A 20,629-nucleotide genomic window follows, 5' to 3' on the forward strand; every position below is an offset into this window, starting at 1 on the left:
AACAAAAGGCAGCAAGCCATTATTAGCAAGAGCTATATTGAGCATGCTTGCCAGACAGGCAGCAAAGCTGAGCTCCAGTTCCGCCCAGACACGGGCCTTGCCATTTTCATTGTAATCAGCCTGCTCAGGACGGCTGCTGATTCATTTTGCAGGATGTCCCCCTGGGAGCCAAGGTGGCCGCCCCAGGCACTCTGCTATTGCCTGGCTGCAGCTCCCCTCGGCAGAGAGGCAGAGAGAGGGCAAGCGGGTGCCGAGAGAAAGGGCTCCTACACACCCAGATCCAGATTGCAAGGTGGCTCGTTAGATAGAGGGACCCTCCCGAAAACAAGCCGACTGCAGGCAAGACAATGAAAGAGAAAGAACAAATCCACACTGTAATTTCATTAGCCAGCACCCCCCATGCTGGCACACACACGCACACGCACACGGTTCCACTGAGCAGCTTGGAATTCTAGTTGCCTTCAATGTCCCTGGAAAATCACGCATGCACACATATGTACATGTGTGTGTGCATGTGGATACACACACAAACACATTTATTTTATTTACCTGGTAACTAGCTGGGGTGGTGTACCTGATTTAGCAGGAGACTTTGATTTGTAGGACTGACAACCTTATTATGCAGTGAGCTTATTATTGATATTATTCTGCTCTCGGTTGCCATGGCCACCTTGTGAGAGACATTCAATTTTCTCTCTTCCATCATCATTATCTATGAGGCCATCTGTTGTGGAAAATGAATTCAGCCTCATTTGCATGACTGATAAGCAATTTTTTTTTTATCTATTTAACAGAAGGTCATATGCCGGGGATTTGGAGCTCGTGAAAAAAATGTGGAAAAAAAAGCCTGGGAGAGGATGAGTGGGAGCGCGTGCATTAGGGGCTGTCTGTGGAAGTGAAACAGATCCCTCTGGCCCGCGAGCCTATCGTGCCGCATTTGTCATTCCTGCCCGGGCGACATGTTTTCTCCCTAAGCTACTGCACACTAAACAGAGTGAGAGAGCTTGTCCCTGCAGTCTTCTGAAGCCCAGGTTTTTCCCTCGTTATTGGTGGGTGCATTTTAATTTTTTTTTATTCCCTGGACTCTGGGTAATGATATCAATATTCACTGAAGACAAAAAGCAGCCTTCCCTGCGTCTCGGTGGAGTGCATCCTCCTCCTCACCCTCTCACTGGCGTGGAGCAGGGCTTGCTTTTCTTTCTGTGTGCTGAGAGCCAGCACAGTTACCAACAGGGAGCTTGCCTTTCGCTTGTGAGCGGTTGTGGTCATTCATGTTGTGAGGTATGTGTTGTTCATTAGGTTAATTCTTGCACTTGGTCATCAGGTTCTGTTTTACTGTAGGTTCAAGGGGTTGTGCTGCAATCCTATTGTTTGCTCCTTTTAAAGTTATTTTTATAGCATGGCTGGTAGCTGAAAGGTTCCTGGGCTAGAGGTTTGTGAGCCACAGAAGTCTGTCTTTGAAGCAAAACGGGTGTTAGGTTGCATGCCTTAACCGTGCTGTTGTTTATCAAGAAAAAACACAAAACTTGCTGCATGTCTAGTACTTAGATGATATGAGGATGCTGAGACAAAACTTCTCAGAGACTTTACCGGGTGACTGTACAGCACAAATAGGAAGGTCATTTTATACAAAGGCTGTGAAAATATTGAATATTCTTGATGTCTTGCCAGAGTTGCCTAATGATAAGAAGAAAGTTGATTTACATTGTTTAAATTGAAAAACAGCAAAGAAAGATTTTCAACTGCAACTATAACTAATAACCTAAACTGTGGTTATAATAATGAAATAGAATTTTGTTTAAACATAAATTGTCTTTAGTGACACTTAGAAGTTCAAACTGCATACTTTAGCTTTAAGATAGATCAGAACAAGACAATAAAATATTTGTAAATATTCATATGAGAGTTAGCTATACAAAGTAAAAAGCACAGATTTGGAATTTAGTATTAATTTAGCCATGGCAAATTCTAGTGCCGTTAAAACTATACAATAAATTGACTTTTTATGTCATTTTTTAAATTTAGAGTAAAAATATTTATATAAGAGGTTCCTTGTCCAAGTCTTTCTGTTTTTACTGAACAAAATTAATGTCATAGACAAAAGCACCCCACTTCCAGTATTAACAGGCATAGAGGGTCTTTCTTGATTGTCCAATTCCATAAAGTCATGTAGCTTTTTCAATGAGAAATAAAAGCATGTCTTCCACACAGATAAAAAAGTGACTATTTAAAAAATGAAAGTGTTGTTACACTCCTGTAAGTTTTCACCTCTCAGAAACTTTGAATCCAAAGCATTGATTGTACCTTATAAATACTAAGTGACATATTCCAGACAAAAAGAACTTTGTTTTTCTTAGCTGACCTAAAGGAATGTTTATGATTGTGTCAGCTGGAGTATGAAAAATCCAATTAAAAGTCTCCTTAGAGTTGTACTTTAATAATAAGTTTTCTTTATTGAAGACAACAGCCTTTGCTGATATATATATATATGTATGTATGTATGAACACACTTTACTCAATTTCACTTTTTCAAACTCTCTCCACACTGTCATAGACCTCCTATAAGCAGGAACAGATGTTATATAATCCTTCCTTTTATAATCAGCCATTTTTTTATATTTTAACCTGATTCTAGACAAATAAAATCATCTTAAATATTAATTCACAGTAATGAAGTTTAAAGCAAAATCCTGATAGTGTATGAAGAGTGTTTAAAGAGACATTGTGTTACTCAGAGGGCTATAGTTCAAGGATCAGTAATGTGATACCTAGATCTCCACAACATAGGAAGAATCATGCTGCTACCTTTCAACTAGTACATAGGGACTTAAGATTTGTGAATAAAAATTCCCACCTTCTGAAAAACCAAAGAGATAGTACAGTTGATTCCATCCCCCCCCTACACCCCCAAAAAAGTTAATTACCAATCTTGGTTGGATTCTTCCTGGCTTCCCTGACATTTGACTGCTGCTAATTCACTGATTAATCTCATTAATGTGATTATAGTGGGATTTGGAGTTGGCTGCCATTGTTCTGTAGACAGTGCTATTGAGCCTGAGCACTTGCCACCTCATTCAGTTGTGCTGTGATTTTTCAAAGGCTGGTTGAGTGAGCTATTGTGAGCAAGGCTTCTCTGCCTTCCCTTTCAGCACCGGGAGCTGTCCGCGGCTGATAGCAATTGCATTCAGCAGTGACTGACTTCCTACTAGTTTACTGGCAATGTGAAAATGCCTCACTTTCATCACCTTAATGATCGTGCTCGTGGAGGTGGAAGTGGGAGAAGCTTTGATGGCCACAATTGGATGTTTTGAAGATGGTGGCAGCAAAGATCTCTATACTTGAAGATTTTGTTTGTTTGTTTATTTTTTGGAAGCCCTTCCAGGTGCCATTACAAACACATTTTGTTTGATTTTCTAAATTATCAAACATACAAATTCATTGAAATGACTTCTGTATTTATAACTTCAGGTTGGAAAACTGTAAACACTAGTGCTTTTCAACAAATTTTGCCTAAATATGTCTAATTATTAATAAAATTTCATTTTTAAATAGATTTGCCAGGATCATCTGTTATTTCATGGAGGTAGAGAGTATGCATGACACATAAATTTCAACTTTTCTTGAGTTAAACTTGCATCTAGCAGCATAACTTATGCCAGTTTCATAAATTTGTGCTGGAAGCTAAGTTCAAGATTGAAGGCCCAGTAATTTGTGTCATGTATGAGTGCATACAACAATTTCTAAAGGAATATGACTACATGGGCTTATTTGGGGTTATAAAATCTGGTAAACATCATTTTAGGAACATGTGGATATTTTTACAGAATGATGTTTCTTTAATGTAGTGTTTTCATTGTTCCTATTACATTTTTCTTCTTTCTTTCTTTCTTTAGTCATTTATTCTCTCTTAAAAAGGTTTATAAAGCATAGCTTACTATTGAATATACCCAGTTACTTCACTGCCTGATGTTTTCTGTCTTTCTTTGCTAACTTTCAATATATTAAGGGAAAGATGTTATTTTGCCATTGCAAAGATTCTGAAAGTTTCCTATTTATTAAAATCATAAAATGCTGGATTAATAACCACATGATTTGTTCACCTGCCTTTAAAATATTTTGCACATATGACTTCAAAAAGGCAATTACTTCTGGACAAAATAATTTTGTGGAGTATATAATATTTGAGGTACCACATGTATAAACTAGATCTCCACCTCTGCCTGTAAGCATCTTAATTGATGAAGAAAGATTCTTAAAAACATATCCTGAAGACTTTGCTTATTACTGTACATTTTAGTGGGTATATTTCTAACTGCAAGCAAGTGAAAGTTTTATTTACTCTTAAATATTCCATGTAAAAATTCACACAGTGGAGTAAGAAGGACTGGTGAGGTGCTCTTAGATGCTGGCTACACTGGGTTTGGCTCGCAGCCCCTTCAGGACGGGCATATCATTCCCAATCAATAACCGGTTCTCAGTGCATCTGATACTCTGCCAGAAAGTGTGCCTTGACACAAAGTCTCTCCAGAGCTCTGTCCAGGAAGCACATAAATGGCAGATTCAGAAAGCAAGACGTTCAGTTTTGCTGAATTCCTATAATCAGATTACTCCACAGCATGATTTGGTTGCAATAGCATTAGGCATTTTCTTGTTTTCAAGTGTTTTAAGCAGGCCTTTTCATGAGCACCTTTGTTGTTGTTTGAACAAACTGCACTGTACACCTCAGAAAGGGGGAGAGAGGGCAAGCTTGAGCAAAACATGAGCATCATTCACGCAATTCTCACCAAGCTGGACTTCATCAAGCGGCAGCAGTACCATGGTGCATACATGGATCTGTGTTTATTCCAAACTCAGCTAGAGACAAAAGATACCAAAAAGTACAAGAAGAAAATCCATATAGGCACTTTGGGGTGGGGGAGGGCAGTTATAGCCAAAAATTGTGTGTGGCTGCTGTTTAAAAAAGACATTTAAATTGACATACATCACACAGGAGAACTATTGCCCACAGTGGCCATAACTTGTTACAAAGAAGAATACCCGACACTCTACTTTTACAGTCATCTGTTGTCTGGTTTTCTGATATCAGATTATTCTAAGCTAACAACTCTGCCTTTCTTCCTCAGGAGGCTTGTGTTTCCGTGCAGCATGGCTCAGTTTAGCTATCTTTGTGTTCCTCCCTCCCTCCCTCCCTCCCTCTCTCTGTCTCTCTCTCTCCCTCCCTCTCTCCCTGTCTCTCTCTCTCTCTCTCCCTCCCTCTCTCTCTCTCCATCCCTGCCAGTCTCTTTGCCTCCCCTCTTCTCTCTGTCTTTTTCACACCTGCATTGTTCTAGCACACGCAATGATTTTTCTATACATGCTTTTACAATGAAACTGTTTTTAGCTTTGACATCATAATGAGCCCTGGGGGTATCTGTAGAGGCAATCAGAGATGGCACAGAAAACATAGCCCAGGTGTTAGAAAACCAGAGGGCATGCACAATTGCTTATTTATTGTGTGAAGAACTACTGATAAACACTGGTGTTTGGGGCCCTTAGGAAAATTTGCCTACAATGTGTGTCTTTTTAGAAAAGCCCTCCTCCCCACGTGGTGGTGATCAGGAAAGTTGGGAGGGGAGGAAGGTGTTCTAGTCTAAGTGGAAACGGCATTGTGCTGTGGGGAGATGGAGTGGTGCAGCTTCCCTTAAAGCCGTTGCTGCTCTCAGACTGCAGTGGTTCCTGGCAGGGCTGGCTTGCCGCCTCCGTAGTAACCAGCACGCCTGGTCCCCATACACCAGGCAGAGGCTCGGTCTTCCGAGGAATACCTCTGAGAGCTGGGACCTGGGTAACTTAGGACTTGTGTGTCAGTCTCGCCCCGGAAACCACAGGCAGCGCTGCGTTCTGGGGAAGCCTGCGGTGGGTGAGCGCTCGTGGCTGTTCTGTCTTGGGCTCTCGCCGTGGTCAGTGGAAGCCCTGAGGGTGGGGTGAATGGGATGGCAGAGGAGAGGGAAGTGTGACCTGCACGTGCGGCCGTCCCTGCGTGGCAGACCCAGCGCCGTGTGTATGACAAGTTGACTGCGGAACAGCCGTTTGCTTCATGGCCACCGAGTCTCCTACAGAAAGGTACCTCTTTGCTTTTATTCGGAAGCTTGCGTCTGGCTGCCGCTTTGCCTGGGTGCTGCAGCTCTCCGCTCTGCGGAAAGGTCTCCAGTGTCCCCTCAAGGGCCTCAGCAAGGAGTTGCCCCTCCACCTGCCTGGCCCCGCGCAGCCCTCATTTGCTTACCCATCAGGACACTTCTGGAAATCGTGGGGCTTGGGCTGCTGGGAGCCAACAATGGACCCCTTCTCAGGCAGCTGTCTTCCTCGGCACAATGCCGTTGTGGCCCTGACTCCCGCAGGCTGCCCGGCCTTGGTGTTGAATGGGAAGCTGTGTTTTCAAGGCTACTTTCCAGGGGAGGGTGGGAGGTGCTAACAGGGACTTTGTGATTTAAGGTGGCCTTTCCCGGCGGGGAGCAGTAGGAGAGGGGTGCCGAGGGTGCAGTGCTGTAGGAACAGCCAGAATCAGACATTCACTGCTCAACTCGAGAAGCCGCGTATCAAATCCACACTTTGTTCTGAACTGGAGCATTGCTAATGAAGGCCATGTATCTGTGAGTCTGTGGATCTGTGGATCCACGTACCTGTGTTCCTTGGGCGTTTCTGAAATCTGATTTGGGCTCGCCTTTTCAGATACAACTTTTGTTATGAATTTTTTTCCTTCAGACAATACTATAAGGTTGCTAATGCCTTAACTTTCTTAGAAAAATAGTTGCATGTCTCTTGTTTTAAAAGACAAGGGTCAAGGAGGCTCTGCTGAAACAGAAAAACAGCGTGGTTGGCAAACCCCAGCCCGAGAGGGGTTTTAAGAGCAGAGTTAACTCTTGGGTGACTGCTCTCTCTCTGAAGACAGGCAGGGAGGCTCTGGCCCCTCTCTGTGTTGTGTTCTGACGGTAAGCAGCGGTGGGTTCAGCTGACTTTTGTGATATTTCTTTGGCCACAGCACGAATTTACCATAACATCAACGGTAGGGGAGATATTTTTAGACATATTACCTAGCCCATAGCGGTTAACTGCCTGACTCTGGTATTCACAGTTCTCATCTATTACATTAAATACAGCACTGCACATGATACGCATTCTGCTCTAGAGATTCAGGGGCCTGTGGGTACAATGTGAGAAGCACACGGCATACATCCCAATCTTGTCTGACTGCGTCGTAAGCTTAATAAACAGGAAGGTTAGAAATTACTGGTTTAATCCACAGCTGTAGCTTGGAAAATATCTAGATCAGCAGTGAAGTGCCCTCCCGTGCTAGGATCCGGGGAGACGGATGTGTTTTGTGCTGCTTAAGGGACGCAGCCTGAGGCAGGGCGTCCATCCGCGCCCCTGTGCTGTGCTGCTGCAGCACGGTGGTCTCGCCAGGACCTGGGCTGGGAGCTCGAAGCCCGGGCAGGCCTGGCCGCTGGCCGCCGCTCATGGAAGCTGCAGGGGCCGGCCAGGCGGAGCGCTGCATGCACACCCATCCTCCCTGGCGCTCGGTGGTGTCAACTTATTAATTTCCATCTTCGACTTCAGGCCTGTTAGCTTCCTGTCTGAAAGCATTATTACTTTTGTCCATGTGGCAAAATAATTAGCATACAGATGAGAAGTGGCCCTGCGCCTGAGTGTCGCATGGTGGGCGTGAGAGACGGTGGAAGAGTTCTGTGGTCCCAGAGCAGGTTGCAGGATTCTCTGGGTGAGTCCCCAAGATGGAAGCAGGGTGGCTGCTGTGGGAACCTCTGCCTGTCGGACGCTGCTCGAGGACTTTGTTTTGCTCGTCGTCAGGCTTCTCTTGGACACCCCCGCCAGGTCTGCAGGCCCTGGGCTCCCTGTGTGCAGTGTCTGCTCCGCTGCTCCCCAGAGTAGAGCAAAGTTCACCTGCTCCTGGTCAGTGGCAAAAGGACGGTCCCTCGTGGCCTCAGGGGCCACTCCATCCGTCTGCCTGTGCCTGGGTCTGAAGTGAGAAAGAACTGGTTAGGGATGATTGGTTTCAGAAATTTACAGCAGCCATTATTCAATGTGTTTAATTAATATTTTCTGGAACAGTGTATGGAGACCAGCAAAATTAGTGTTGTTTCAATTAAGGCCCAGACATAATTAGTTTTGACTGGTATATATTTTTCCTAGCTGGAAGAAGATTTTAACTAATTTAACCAGCAACTTACTGGAAATTGTGAAAATCAGTCTGATGTGTCCATAGATTTGTAGAATCCTCAGATAGGAAATACAAAAATTAGTACAACCCTGAATATGCCTAGTTCTTTTGAGGAAAAAAAAAGATCATTTTTGCAAATCAGTCTTCTGAATTGAGAAATCAGAATAAAGCTTACTGGAATCCTAATTTTTTATTGTCATCAGGACACCTTTTTCTTATATAATTCAGTGACTTTACTGCTGCAGTGTGAGTGTTTTGACATCTGAATAGGTAGGCTTCCATCTGAGGAGCCCACTGATAAATAGTTCTAGGCTGTTTTGATAATCCCCATTCTGCTAGACGGACCGGTTTTCCTGGTGACTGACCGCACCAACTTCCTCTGCTCGGAGGGAAGAACTCCAGGGGAAAGCAAGGGCCTTGCACTGCCTTCTCACAGCTCCTGGACTATTCCCCATCCCCGAATCAACTATTTTGCATTCATTTTTAAGATTTTCAAAGGAGTTGTTATACTTTAGCTGTTTGCTTTAGGCAATGATTATTTGACAGGAAATGCAACTTTTTTTTTGTGAGAGAAGGCAGTTTCTTCCATTTAAAAAACTACATTAAAAAAAAAAGAATAAAACACTACTTTCAATGAGCCAAACAAAATGTTGGAAAACATTAACCCTTTGTATGGAGATGTGAAATCCGCTGGCCAGTTTCCTCCCATAACACAAGTTTCTCTGTGCTCATATTGAGTTCTATTTTTTGTATCACAGGTAAATTCTCTATTTTTATGTCAGTGCTAATACATACACACAAATGTCTTTTTTATTTCATTTTAAAAACTTGCTGGTAAACTTGAATGAAGGGGAAATGAGTTTTAATTAATCCAAAGTAATAAATACCAAATTATTCTCAAACACACCCACAAACTCTCACCTAGAGGAAAGTAAAGCTTTATTTCCATGGCCGTGTTTCATGGCAAGTCAAGCTTTGTGTGGCTGAGAGAACTCCATTATGTTTTATGAGGGTTTTAACTTTCTTGGGCAAAATGTCAGCCTTCACCTTTCCCCTTGCCTTGTCCATGTAGAGCCATGCTCCTCACTCACGCTGCTTCTGGGGTGCCCGGCTGCCCTGACCGCTGGTGGGCAGCCGTGTTTCTCTGACGCTGGAATTATGTGTTCCTGGTTTCCAGAGACAGTTACTGTGTGCCACTCCCTGTCCCCCGGTGCCCAGGCACTGTGGAGTTGGGGAGGGGCTTGTATTGAGAGAGAGGATGACAGGTACCCTACAGATGGGGTTTCTGAGGGCTCTTGCTGTTCTTAGTTTGCTCTCAGGGTGAAGGTCGACTTTGAGATGGCACACAGCCTTTCACAGCTGGTGGTATTCCCACGTGGGAGCCCGAGTGTCAGGCCCTGGCTGTGCAGGCAGTGTGCTCCCAGCAGGTCTGCCCCATCCCGCCCAGGTGCCGCAGGGCATCACGCTGGCAGTGCGCCCACTGGTTGCAAAGGGAAACCACGTCTGCCTTGTAAAAGGTGGTACCTTACACCCCGGAATGTTCTGCGTGCTGATGCGTTTTTGTCCTCTTAGGAATCCTAGAAGCAGTGTCTTCAGGGGCTTTGTGTGTATGTGGCTGTGTTTTTAAATGCCAGCGTGGAACTGCTCTGTGTGAGCTGCAAGGTTGGAGCCCTCTGTTAGGGTGGTGCCATGCACCTGCTTTGGGTCTATGTGTGCACTCATTAACAGAGTCCTGGGAGCTGCACGACTTGAGATGACATGCTGCCTGCTTTGTGAGTGATGCACTGGCTTTAGGAGAGATGACCTCCAGGGCTCTGTCCACTTGCTTGAGACACTTCTGGGTGTAGGATGGCAGGCGTAAGTCTCCAACTGACAACTCTGGGAGGGATTCATCATGGGAGGGGGGTGGCTTTTTTTTTTTTTTTTTTAGTCCATTGATGAAAATTTCTTTGCCAGATTTCTAGCTGGAAGATGGTTTTGGTAGTGGTATGCTCACAGTGTTCCCTCGGCCCAGGGCTCTGGGGTATTTGATTGACGCCCAGTGGAAAGTCAGCTTTCCCTATCAACTCCCGGCTGCCTCCTCAGCAAGGGCAGCTGGGGGTGGTTCTCCTGGCTCTGTTTCTATTGGGCCCCGTCTCCCCCTCCCTGGTACGTGTATTCCACCAGCCTGTGCCATCTGAGCAGAAGCTGAGAGCACAGAGTGTTGGCACCCTGGAACAACGCTGACCAGACTGGTCATGGAAATAATGGAGTGTGCAGGACACCCGCCGAGAGCCATCAGACCCGTCTGCTCTGGAGCTGTCTGGTGCGGGGAGCACTCGGAGGCAAGGCTGCAGCTGCTAGCGGACTCCGCGTTCGTCGAGAGCCCCACCTGCCCCGATGCATCTGCACGAGAGCTTTCAGAAAGCCGCTTCCTTCAGGATAAATTTAATACGTCTTGAGGGCCAGGCGCGAGCAAATTGATTCTATCACGGCACCAGGAAAACTCATAAACATCTGTAACAACACAGACTTTGAACAAGCCCCGGATTAGGGGATGCTCTTTGGTGAAATATTCCAAGTCGACTCCTTTCAGACCTCGTGCCAGCACGGCCTTTTTTAATTAGGAAGTTGATTAGGAAGGGCACAGTGGACCACGGCGGCACGGTCCTCTGGCACCCGCCCAGCTGCTGGCTGTCAGTCCTGCAAAGGCCTGCTCCTCACCAGTGGTGGGAAGGGCGGGGGTGGGGGCAGGCGCTCGGGGCAGCAGGGTGCAGGGCGGCTCAGTCCTGCCATCAGTGACCTGGCTGCTGGCGTGGCTCGTCCGGATGAGGCTTCTCTGCACAGGGACGTGCTGGCTCCTTCCTGACTCAGAGGTCACCCGCTCTTTGCCCATGACTTGGAAATACAGAGCAACCAAGTGCATGGCCTTGAGCAATTCTGTGATCCTGGCGGGTGCAGCAGGAGGCCGTCATTCTTTCCATTGTCTGGCTTCAACCCTGTTCTGACCTCATAGCCTTAGGTTGGTGTCAAGGGCAACATTATCTTCGAGAGTATCTGGTTTTGTTTCTGCTTTTTTTCTGCCTGCCTATGGGAAATTCCTTTCCTAACTGGCTCTTTGTAGGGCTCCAGTATATTATCACAGGAATAAAATGCTATGCCTAATTGAAGTGTTCCTATGGCTAATGTGGTGTGAATAAGCACCACGTGATGAATTTAACCCTGTGATGCCCCTCCCCCTGTGAGTGCACCTGGGAGAAGCAGCAGAGTCACAGTGACTTTGATGCTGTGATGTGGGGGCTGCTGCTGTCCAGGGCAAGGCTCCAGGGCCACACACTGGACTCTGGGAGGCACTCAGGGTTCAAGATCAGGAGAAGGCCTCCAGGCCACGGGGCCTCTCAGCTGCAGGGTAGCAGTTCTCTCTCTCACTCTGCTTCCCTCTGAACCGACTTGCTGATTTATTAATTATTTTCAGGTGTTTTGGAAGAAGACGGTGTGAGACCATCGGAGTCAGCAGCAGTGGTGGGCAGCCAGGGGTCTCCGCCGTCCTCCTGGGAGCACACGGCACAGTCCACAGTGCAGATCAAAAGTGGGACTCCCCACAGCCCTGCCTTCAGTCCCAGCACCATGCGCAGATTCTCACAGCGTGCATATATTGAGCGCCTACTATGTACAGAGGCAGGGAGGGCAGAATGAGTGAGACAAGTCCTTGGCTGCAGAGAGCTGGGCAGGGGTGTTTTCCACCTGCAGGTCTGACAGGAGGAGCCCCACCTGCAGTTACGGTAGCCTTGCACATGTTTCAGGGTGGGTGCAAGTGGTTTTCTGTTCAGGAACCAAGTGGGGGGCCCTGATGCCCCCCCGGCATGGCGAGTGCTCTGGGATCCGGGGGATCATTCCCCAGTTAGTACTTGTCTGCGTAGCTCTAGGAAGGCGTGTTCCTTCTTTGATTCAATTTACTGTCTGAGTTGGTTGCTTTCTTATGGAACCCAGAGCTGACAGTTACAGCGGCTAAGGGTTCGAGACAGCTGGTGCCCATGCGCCGTGGGCTCTGTAGACGCTACCTGTGTGCCCTGTGTGTGTGGAGTCGCAGCTTAAACAAGCCTTCGCTTACCTGAGAACGCTCCAGACAGATTAGGCTGCGGCTTTGAGGAAGGCAGGTTGGTAAGTGCCAGGGGTCTGTTTTGCAATCTGGGGACATTTCATAGCCTCTGATGCCAGAGAGCAGCAGCAGAATGGTGTGGGCTTGGCACAGGGCAGCCCCTGGCGACTGAAGGAGAGCCCACCTTCCCCAGGGACGGGCACATCCCCTGGGCCAGACGCCCTCCTGTCACTGGCATGAGCAGCTCTGCCACTACGCAGTCCTCGCTCACTGCCCACTCACCATTGGCTGCAGATGCCTCACAAAGAGGAGGGGAGGAAAATTCAAGTTAGAAACCGGCATGCATCCACCCAGTCTGATGACCAAACACCACGTTCTCCCTTGAGCCCAACCTGCCCATCAGAATTAAGAAGTTTGCCATTAAATCTTGTAAAAGACAAGTTAGGTGAGGATTAGCATCTTACATTCTCCCAGGATCTGGAAATGTAAGGAGCTCAGGTGTCAAAAAGCCACGTCTCTGTTTAGCACTGGAATTTTGAGATTACATGAGGTAGAAGGGCAGTGGGTGCTGGCCACTCATGTATCCCTGGGAAGTAGGTCCTGTGCCCTTGGCTGGGCATGGGGTTAGCACCTGGAACTTTCCACTGCATTTGTATCCTGAGTCTTTCCATATCCTTCTGCCATTCCCTCCAGAGTCCTCGGGAGGACACAGAGGTGGCTTTGGTACCCAATGCTTGTGTTTTTTTTTTTTTTCTTTTGTTAGTACATTGTTACTGGGATTTTGTTAACTCAAAAACAATCATTTTCCCTAAGAGACCCACACCCAGAGAGCAAGCCCGGATTCTGCCTGTTCTCCAGGGACAGGTGAACACACCTGTTTACGAATGGGCTAGGCCACCTGTTCATCTAGTTTTAAAGCTAATGATCAAAACAGTATCTGATCAAAGAGGTTAGTGTGAGTGGGAAGACAAATTTGTGAGACAACAGCTTCTCATTTTTAACACATGACATTTCAATACATGTATATTAAATTTTGAGTAAGTTAGAAAATATACCCAGCCTGTGATAAATATTCCAAATTAAAAATATCAACATTCCAAGGATTAAATGCAGAATGTGTTTTGAGAACTATGAATCTTTACGTGTCTTGCTTTACACTTTTCAAAATCCAACATATGCAGATTAAATCATTTGTTTTAGCTTCAGAGGCATTACTGAAATGTGAGGTTGCTGACTGGGCATTCAGCATTAAAAACTGGCTTTTGTTACAAAAAAAAAAAAGCAAAACAAAAACAAAAACAAAAACCACCTTCTCCACAGTCCTCTCCCTACCTCCACCATGAGCCGTGGAGCCGCCTCCTCCCTTCTCCGGTGGCTGGAATGTGTGGTTGGGCCACTGTGACACCGTGACCTCTAACTTGGGGTATGCATGAACATCCCTGTTTGCTCCTGACCCCAGGTTTTCATGTGGCTGAGGGCAGGATCATCAGGAGGAGCAATTCGGCTGTTATAGACTCCTGAGCCCACTGCTTTGGTCTTCGCAGAGTCAGAGACAAGGCACTCCAGCTGGGTTGGAGAGACAGCAGATTGCACTGAGCGACGGGTTCCTGACAGACTCTGCGGTGCTAAACACTGCCAGTGCCACAGGAAGCTTTTCTTGTCCGCTTGCGTCTAGGTGGCTTGAGGGCTTTTTCACCCAGTCGTAAACGTGTAGTCCTCTCCACCGGGGTTTGTGCGAGTCTTCTTTTCTGAGGTTTCCATGCAGAGTCATAGAGCGCCTTGGCCAGCGTCCCGCTTGGGGAGGACCCTGGTCTCAGGTCAGCTCCTCACGTGACTTGGAGATGGCTGGGAACTGTGCTTTCAGCTCTGACTCCGTGCCCTCGCTCGAGGTCGGGGAGTTGGACTCCACAGCTTCTCAAGGGCCTTCCCATTCCAGGCGGGCCGTGTTGGGCGTCCCCAGGCATGGACTGCTTCGCAAGATCTTTAGCGTGGGAGGTGGGCTTCCTGTGTCCGTGCACCACCGACAAAAGGCTGGCTAGCCACTGCTGCGCAGGGAATGCAGAGAGCAGACTGAAGGGGGCACCTGCGGTACGTGTGTGAGTGCTGGCTGTGTAGTGCAGGAGTGATGGCTGCGTGCACAGATCTACCCTGGGATTACCCAAGGTCAGACGAACTGCCGTGAGCCTCACCTCCTCAGCTGCTTCGTGGTCACCTAGAAAAGCCACTGCCCCGTGTGATCGCAAAAGTAGAACCCAGACCTGCCTTTCTCTCTGACCTTCTCTGCCCCTTCTGGCTGAGTTTGACCTCAGGCAGCTCTTCTGCTCGGGTGCTCGCAGGTGCGAGCCGCCAAGGAGCTCACAGAGCGCAGGCATGGTGAGGGTGCTGGGGTTCCCCTGCTGGTCCTACACTAGGCCTGGTTGCCGCGGATCCTCTTAGGCGCTGTGCTGCAGGCAAACAGAGGAGCTGTGATCAGTGAGACCCCACTGGATGCCCGAAGAGGCGGCTCCGTCGGTTTTATGGCTTCCCTTTCTGTCAAGCAGCAGTGTTTAGAGTTTGTTCAGGTTAAATAAGAGCACACTGTTGGCAACTGAAGTTATTACACAATACATGTCCTAATTCCAGTATTCTGGACCAGAAGACGCCAAATGACAAACAAGAATGTACACAGAAACAGTAAACACACACATAAATGTACACATACCCAGAGATGCACACATAAATGTACACAGAATATATACATAGGTGTATACATGTACAGTAACCTAGACATAAACGTACAAGTATACACATGAGCAGTAAACACACACATAGATGGATACACAGATATACACATGAGCAGTAAACAATACATAAATGTACACATGTAAGTGTACACATGGACAGTAAACATACACATCAGTGTACACATAGATGTACATGTGAACTATAGACTTACACTTATGTACACTGGAATGTACACATAAACTGTAAACATACACATAGATACACACATGACCAGCAAATATGCACACAAATGTGTGAACAGTGAACATGCACACACATGTACACATGAGCAGTAAGCACACACATAGATGTACACATGAATAGGATGTACATCAGGGCACACATAGATATACACATGAACAGCAAACATACATAGATGTACACATAAATGTACACATTAGCAATAAGCATGCATAGATACATATAGATATACACATGCACAGTAAACATATACATAAATACATATATGTAAGTGTACAGATACATAAGTGTAAACATACATATCAGCATACACACAGATGTACACGTGAAATAGACTTACACAAATGCACACATGAATGTACACATGAACTGTAAACATACACACAGATACACACGTGACCAGCAAATATGCACCTAAATGTGTGTGTGAACAGTGAACGCACATGCATGTACACAGCAGCAGTACGCACACACACAGACGTGCACATAAACAGGGTTTTTCTTGTGCTAACCAGTTGGCGTGCTCTTCACCAACTCCATGGTCCTGAACGTTGTCCTGTGTGCCCAGGAAAGTGGGGAGCATGTGCACGCAGGACAAGGAGATGAAGCGGCAGGGCGAGGGTGCACAGCTCTGCCCGCACACCTGAGCTCCAGCTTCTCGCTGGCCCAGGGGTCTCTCCAGGGCCCGGTGGCACGGAGGCTTCTTCGAGAAAATTTAAGTACAGATACATTTTGTTTAATATGACAGTCCATTCCCTTAAAAGCTCCAAATGTCACATGTGGAACTTTTCTCTCTGGTAGGAAGCGTTTCTCATACTGGAAGCAGAGAGTGCAGTAAAAAAAGGGGAGGGGCAGGCTTGGTAGAGAAAAGGAAAGAATGAAAATTGCAGATTTCTTTCTCCTTTGGAAATTAAAAGAAAAATTCTCAGGCAATAGATATATGCTCAAAGCATAAAATTTGGCTAACTTCATTGTAATTTGAGTCAGGCTGTTGTAAACATGGAAGAACTATCAAAATCCTACTTTGGGGAAATCAAAAGTTCAGTAATGTTAAGTGACAAGAACCGGCACTCTTTTTTAGGGGAACCCAAGCCATTTATAACTTACTTTATAAGAAGGCATCCTTAACACAGATAACACCAGCTAACACTTGCCACACACACCACACTGACGGCCTCACTCATGGACCCGACCTGGAAATCCTGCTATGACCTTTGTTGTCCTGGAAAAGCAGGCCTATCAGGAGATACAAATTCTGCTTAGGCGAGCAGTGTTTACACAAGGAGGCTGTGACTGACGGTTCTCTGTCTCTGCTGCGGCATGCTTGGATGGCAGCGGTTTCCAGTAAGACATGCATACTGCAGGTCTGTAGGAGGAACCTGTGGCATCACGCTTGCCAGAAGAATGGAGAATCTCATTGAGGACATGACATGTGACCGTAGAAAAGCGTCCATGCGCCCTCCATGCCCGAATCTCCTGGGCAGCGGGGCGCTGGGGGACGTGCAGCATGGGCCTCGCTTGCGGCCTGCCTCCCAGCGGCTGTGTGTGCCGGAAGCCAGGCACACGGGCGGGCAAGTGATTCCTCAGGGCGGTGGCCGCTGACAGCTCGTAAACAGGTGGGATCTGGGCCAACACTTGAAAATGTGTGGATTTGGGTGGGGGAAGAGGAGTCTGTGTTAATTTAAGCTCAGGAAGTGTGGTAGACACTGCAAATGTGATGCTGTGAGCTGTGGTAGTGGCCTGATACTTGGTGGCCTGTCACTGATCGTTGCACAACACCCACCATGGCTGGTGCGCGACTCAGAGCTGCACGTGTGCTTGCACAGCTAGTAGTTCCATCTTGGGAACTTAGTTTGCTTTTCTGAAAGGTTTCCAGACGTGCATGTCATGATCTCAGTATAGGACAGCCCAGGCCTTTATTGTGTCCACTGAATGGTTAGCAGAAACATGAAAGATTTACTGGGTCTTGTGCTATTCAAAAACAACTATGAGACTTCATAGGAAAGAGTTACAATATTTAAGATAATAATGGTAATAGCTGTCCCTCCTTTGCTCTGGAGATCTCTATGGGCAAGTAAGACTTTCTTCTTTCCAGAGGCAGGATTGTTATGAAGATAAATTTATAATGAATTCTATACCAAGTGGGAATCTGGCCTGGCGATGCTCGTAAACCCGGTTGTGAAGACACCGGACTCTCCAGGTCTCTGTGGCTCTCCGTTGGAGCCGCCCACTCTGCTCTGCGAGGGTCGGAGCTTGGCACGACTCAGACCAAGTGCAGAATCCTAAGGAAGAGCTTCCAGGCCACGGTTTCCTATAAGATTCAGACCGCACTCTGCGGCCAAGCCCCTGGTGCTTTGTCACTGTAGATGTAGCCCCCGCCCCAAAGGCTTCCTGAAGGGAGATTTGGAGTTACTCAGCTGAGGTCTGTTCCTATATAGGCTCTTTAAAAGAGATTATTTATTTATTTGAAAGGCAGAGTTACAGAGAGAGAGAGAGATCTCCATCCACTGGGTCACTCCCCCAGATGGTCACAATGGCAGGAGAGGGGACAGGCTGAAGCCAGGAGTTTCATCTGGGTCTCCCACGAGGGGGCAGGGACCCAAACACTTGTGCCATCCTCCACTGCTTTTCCCAGGCCATTAGCAAGGAGCTGGACTGGAAGTGGAACAGCCAGAACTGGGACTAGCATCCATATGGGATGCAGGCATCACAGACGGTGGCTTTACCTGACAGACTACAAGGCCAGCCCCTACATTGACTCTTTAAGGAAAAATATCCTTTCTTCTTCCTTCTTACACAACTCCCAACTTTCCAAAACAATCATTATTTTCAACTAATTTATGAATCTAAATCCTGCTAACTAAAGGCTCCGTCAGCCCATCGGCTTTATTATCCGTTTTCAGATCCTGCTTGAATTACCTAGGTGTTGACTCCACTGGGCTGGAAGCTCCCACCCCACCCCCAGGTGTTGGCTGCGCTCTGCCTCTGAGACAGTGAAGACACCAGCAGCCAAGAGGGTGTGGGTGAAGGCCTGCGGTCACTGCCTGCACTTGCGTGTCCAGGCTTTGTTGTTACGTCCACTGAGACTTCCAGAAAGCAGTGTCACTGAACTTTCTCGTCGTGGCTGTTTGTGTGAATGCCGTTACTGTGCCAAGGACACGAGCACACGCTGCTTCGCTCCCCTGTGCCTCTCGGCGGTTTCTCATCAGGTGAAGGCACAGGATGGGTCCTGATGCCTGCACTCAGAGAGCCCAGGAAGGCGAAGTCTTCAGGCCCCAAGTTCACTGCCGTCACGCATTGTCCCATGCTCAGCCACCCCAGCTCGTGCCTCTTCTGCTACAGCGGCCACTCAGGCATTAGATACTTTACCTTCTCCAGTGCCAGGCCCGCTCATCTCCCCTCCTCCCCACCCTCCTCTCCACTGCTTCTGGCCAGGGCCTGCCTGGAGTCCCCTTCCTGAACAGCCCACTGCAGGCCTCGCTCCTCCCATGCTTGATGCAATAACTGTTCCCGTCTGTCCGTGGCTCGCCTGCTGCAGACTTTGTCTGCATCGCTACAGGATCTAAAAATAAGAATGAGTAATGGGGTAAAAAACATAGAACAGAGCGATCAAAAATCCACTGGTAGTGAAATTCCTTCACAAACCTCAGAAGCACTGTTTTTACATGTAGGCCAGAGAGAGGGAGAGAGAGAGAGGGAGAGAGAGAGAGAGAGAGAGAGACTCCTTCTCTCATTGGTTAAAGGAAGGAAACAGCCTGGCCAGGAGCCAAAGGCAGAGGCAATGAAAGGGAGGTGAACAGGCTGACGCCAAGACAAGTGGGAGCAGAATGGGGGAAGGGGCAGCCAGGGAGACCCAGGATGGTGTTGGGGGCTTTATCCTCTTCCTTGCCCTTAGATTCCATCCTTCCCACAGCCCCCCGCCCCCCAGTACCTGGAGAAAGTGCCTAAGGCTGGACCTCAGCCTCCCGCCACTGCCATCCTGACTGCAGGCCACTCCCGCCAGAGCAGCAGTGCTGCTCACAGTTGCGCCCTGCGCACTTGCAGTCGAGGGTGTGATGCACGGGCTTGGCCTGAGCTGGGAGACCCGCTGCCACAAGGAAATGCATTTGGGATCCCAAGCTGCTTGTGCAGACCCCACCCACACTGCATTCTTGAAGTCCCACTAGGTTAAGGAACCCTGGACAAAGCTTATGGGTAAAACGTCTGCCATGCAACCCATTACTCCAGGCCAGAGCTATGTCTGTGCACACTAGGGGCCTTGTCAGATGGCCCCTTGTCCCTGCTCCCTGTCTGGCAGGCCCAGGCAGGAGGCTGTGTCATTGGCAGGCTAGGACCTGCCCGGGAGCAGGCACAGCACTAGAGGGTGCCCATCAGCTACAGCCCGAGTGGATCCCCTGCGTGGTGCAGCATGCTGGACTTGCCTTTCTCTCCACGTGGTGCCACCTGGCACCTCACACAGCAACAGAGAGAAAGTTCTAGGCGCTCGGCTCACACACCCACTGAGGTCACCTTTGTTGCACCTCACACATCTTGCCATCTCTCAGGAGGGCAGGACAGTGTTTATTAGACGAGACAGAGCTGCCTTCTGATCCAGGCTGTGCAGCACGTCCTTGTCCAGATTCGTCAGTGCAGAATGGACAGGGAGGACTCGGCGTGTGCAGCTCGGTCTGCAGCAGACGGCCATGTGGCCAGCGTCCTGCTCCGTACGCTCTGTCAGCTTGGATTTGGCGTCAGCCTCCTTTCTGACTTGCCAGGTGCAGCCTGGAAATCAGATCCTCAGCTTCGTTCAGCTCAGGGGTCTGCAGGGACCCAGGAGGGCTGAGCTCAGAGGTGAGCCCTGGAGGCCGAGCCCTGCAGCAGGCGCTGTCCAGAGTGCTGAATAGCAAGGCGCTCCCTGTCCCTCTTTTTGTTGAGTGGTGTTTGTTGCTAATTATGGGGATTGTGCCACCAGCCCCTTTCATCTGAAGGTACTGACAGAACACTTCCTTTATTCATTCCTTTAACTAGTGGTTTGTCATATCCTATGCTGTGGGTTATAAGAATTGCAGTCAGAACTGGCCCCTGGCCTCAGAAACTCTATACCAGTGGGGGAGAAGGACAGGTTTATGATGACTCAATACGGTTGGGAATGTGATAGAAGGGGCAAGATGATATCAGTTAGGTGTGACTTTCTCAGTGGAGGCAGAGACCACGTGCAGCCAGACTGGGGATGGGGCCAGGATGGAAAGGGTGGGCTTGCGGACAGGCCTTGCAGGACAAGCAGGGTGTCAGCAGTTTCCGGAAGAGAGAGATGTCTGGGGAGGGAACATGAAGTGAGCAGGGAAGGCTGCACCCCTCACTCCTCCTGGAACCGTGAGGCAGACGTCAGGCGAGGGGTC

At 48.0% G+C, this 20,629-nt stretch overlaps 1 protein-coding gene across 22 annotated transcripts in view; it reads left to right on the forward strand.

Moving 5' to 3' along the window:
* Positions 1-875: 875 nt before the first annotated feature.
* MYT1L (myelin transcription factor 1 like) overlaps positions 876-20,629 on the forward strand; it is a 441,118-nt gene continuing 421,364 nt past the window's right edge. For 5 of the 22 annotated variants that reach the window (XM_070069473.2, XM_070069477.2, XM_051838142.3 and 2 more), the window contains exon 1: positions 5,619-6,099. The gene's annotated coding sequence lies outside the window, so the exon portion shown is untranslated. The other 17 variants (XM_070069478.2, XM_070069480.2, XM_070069475.2 and 14 more) reach the window with 9 other exon arrangements.

Source organism: Oryctolagus cuniculus, chromosome 2, assembly GCF_051225735.1.
Source record: "Oryctolagus cuniculus isolate XC-2025 breed Fujian yellow rabbit chromosome 2, ASM5122573v1, whole genome shotgun sequence".
NCBI lineage: Eukaryota > Metazoa > Chordata > Mammalia > Lagomorpha > Leporidae > Oryctolagus > Oryctolagus cuniculus.